This window comes from Carex rostrata, chromosome 20 (genome assembly GCF_964058835.1).
Source record: "Carex rostrata chromosome 20, lpCarRost1.2, whole genome shotgun sequence".
In the NCBI taxonomy this organism is placed as follows: domain Eukaryota; kingdom Viridiplantae; phylum Streptophyta; class Magnoliopsida; order Poales; family Cyperaceae; genus Carex; species Carex rostrata.
The window spans coordinates 614,847-618,357 of NC_135937.1; positions in this window are offsets into that span (position 1 = coordinate 614,847).

The window sequence follows — 3,511 nt, forward strand, 5'->3', positions numbered from 1 at the left end:
GATCTTTTCAGATTCGTCCTTATCCGCATGACATGTCATCGATCCTATCCAGATGACACGTCATCGACACCGAAACAAATAACCGAAAGAAAAATATATATATAATTGTTCAGAATAATTATACGAATATTATTTGTATTCGGGCCGAGGGCATTCGGGTCTTTTCAGATTCGACCTTATCCGCATGACACGTCATTGATCCTATCCAGATGACATGTCATCAATCCTATCCACAAGGGCAAAATGGTCATTTCACACCTATGCCACCTTGCATGTGTAGAAGCATGGAGAAGAATGTGGAAGGGTGTGGAAGGGGTATTTTGGTCATTTCACATATAAAAGGATGAGGTGTCAATGGCATATCTTGTAAATAGGCCGAACTTGGAGGGCATTTTGGTCTTTTGCAACCGAATCTAAACACTATAAATAGGGGTGGAGGGGTAGAGAGAAAAATATATATATATGCACATTCACATGTATCTTTTCGTGCAGAAACGAATCGGTATTTTCTCTCTTTCTCGGTTTCTCTCCCAAATAGTGTTTCGGTTGAGAAAAGAAAGTTATACGTAGTTGACGTATAATCTTGCGGGTTGTTGTGGAGAATATTTACGGGATTGATGAATAGTGTTTTACCGAATTTCGCGGTATGTCAGTTTTGCATATTGATGAAACTGAGCAACCGAAAATTCGTGTTTACGGGTTTTCGTCTTATTCCCGTGAATAGTGTTTTTGCAGAATTCCGCGGTTTATGGTATTTCTGGCAGAAGAAATAAACCACTCTCCGGTTAGTCCTGGTGGATAACCGATAGAGGTATCACACGTGTGATACTCCGAGTCGATTCCTTCCCTGGTGAGGCTCTACTCGCTCGGTCTGCATTCCAACTGTGATTTGGAAACAAGGTATAAATATGTTATATTAATCTATTTAATTTGTAAGTAGATTAAAGTTTCAGAAATCAATCATGGAGTAGATCTGTAAAAGGATTAAAAGGGTCCTTGCAATGAAAGACTTCAGAAGGAACTCTGCTTTGGTCTTTCCGGCATATCCCTTTTAATTCACGGCTTGAGTTAGAAGTAAAAATTTTTGTTTTACGTTCTTTCCGCAGCTTAAGCCTAAACGGGTTTTGGTTACCGCGAAACTCCAAAAGTGGTATCTAGAAAACCCTACAGTTGGGACGAGGGGTGAGTGATTGTATTGATGTGTGATTTGGAGTCGTGGGTGACATGTGTAACGTCTGTGGCTCAGTGGCATTCTCCTACGTGTTAATGCATTTGGACGGTCAATTGAATGTTACGACCATTGGAATGATTCCAAAGAGGATTTTCTTTATATGACTTGAACCAGACCTTAGTAAACGGTTAAGCCAAAGCGATTACAGATGGGTGTCAGATAAAGGGTCCAGCTCGGTGGAACGTCTGTAGATGTCAGTAACCCTACAGACAAGGGTTTGATAAAGGGTCCAGCTCGAAAGAACATCTATAGTTGTTACAAGCCCTAATGAGTCGAGTTAAGCCAAATATGTGTTGTGTTTGAAATTCATCTTGGAAATTCCGTTAATTATGATTCATCTGGTTGAATTGTTGTCGAGCATATGCATTCTTTTATTTATGAATATATATCTGTTTGAATTGCTGTTGTATGGATTTCATTTCTGAATATGGAGCTTGATTGCAAGTCCAATAATCTAACTGTGGCAAATTCGCACTGAGAATTTATTCTCACCCCCACCCTTCGGGTTACCTTACAGGTTCTGGTGCGTCAGATTCCGGGGAGGCACGCGGGTAGCAGGCCGTTGGTAGTTTACCTTATATGACCCTAGAGATATTTTGTTGTATAATTCTAGGTTTAGCCTTTTGGTTGGTATCTGGATGAGATACTTTGTTGTATTATACTCTGACCAGACTGTGTACTCTGATTATATTTAGAAACTTGTTTTATATTGCTTATTGTTTTGATTGAATTGGTAATTGCCTTGTAAGTATACACGGTATTGTATGCTTACGGCAGGGGACTATTACGACCCGTGTCCACGGGGTGTGACAAATATATATTATCAAGATAATAACAAGAAAGTCATTGTAATGTAGTGGTTAAGGTATTTGGCTCTCAACCAAGAGACATGAGTTCAAGCCCCAGTGAGAGCAAAACTTATTTTTTCTCGGTTCACTATCACGAAATGGACCAAGTCCATTTAGTATGAACCGGTGTATATGATCTCTCCATTTCCGACAGTAATGGACACATCCATTAGCGCATGTTGAATAAAAAATGGATTCTGTCCAATTTGGAAGTATGAAAATCATCCACACCAATCACTAACCATCCAATCTGAGAAAATAAAAATTCAGCAAATTTGGAGTAAAAATGGTTGATTTGACGGTTGTAATTCGTTTCGACCAAAAAATTGTCCTACCTAGTTGTATAAGATCCGGAAAATTTCATTGTTGCTTTCTAAAAATGGTTCACTGTTTTGCATCCCACTTTTGTAATGCATCTCCAAACCATACATTTAAAAAATCTCCAAAAACAGTGAATATAATTAAATACGTTTTTATAAAATAAAATTTGTATTTAGATTTATCAAATTTACACAAAAAAATTTTGTAAATCAAATCTGAAATTTAAAATTATAGAAAAATATACATACACATACACATACACATATACATACACATATACAGACAAAATAAAATTCGTATTTAAATTTATCAAATTTACACAAAAAAAATTTGTAAATCAAATCTGAAATTTAAAATTATAAAAAAATATACATACACATATACATATACATATACATACACATATACATATACATATACATATACATATACATATACATATACATATAAAATAAAATTCGTATTTAGATTTATCAAATTTACACAAAAAAAATTTGTAAATCAAATCTGAAATTTAAAATTATAGAAAAATATACATACACATATACATATACATATACATGCACATATACATATACATATACATATACATATACATATACATATACATATACATATACATATACATATACATATAAAATAAAATTCGTATTTAGATTTATCAAATTTACACAAAAAAAATTTGTAAATCAAATATGAAATTTAAATTATAGAAAAATATACATACATATAGACATATACATATACATATACATATACATATACATATACATATACATATACATAGACATACACATAGACATACACATACACATACACATACACATACACATACACATACACATACACATATACATATACATATAAAATAAAATTCGTATTTAGATTTATCAAATTTACACAAAAAAAATTTGTAAATCAAATATGAAATTTAAAATTATAGAAAAATATACATACACATACTATACACATACTATACACATACTATACACATACTATACACATACTATACACATACTATACACATACTATACACATACTATACACATACTATACATATACATATACATATACATATAAAATAAAATTTGTATTTAGATTTATCAAATTT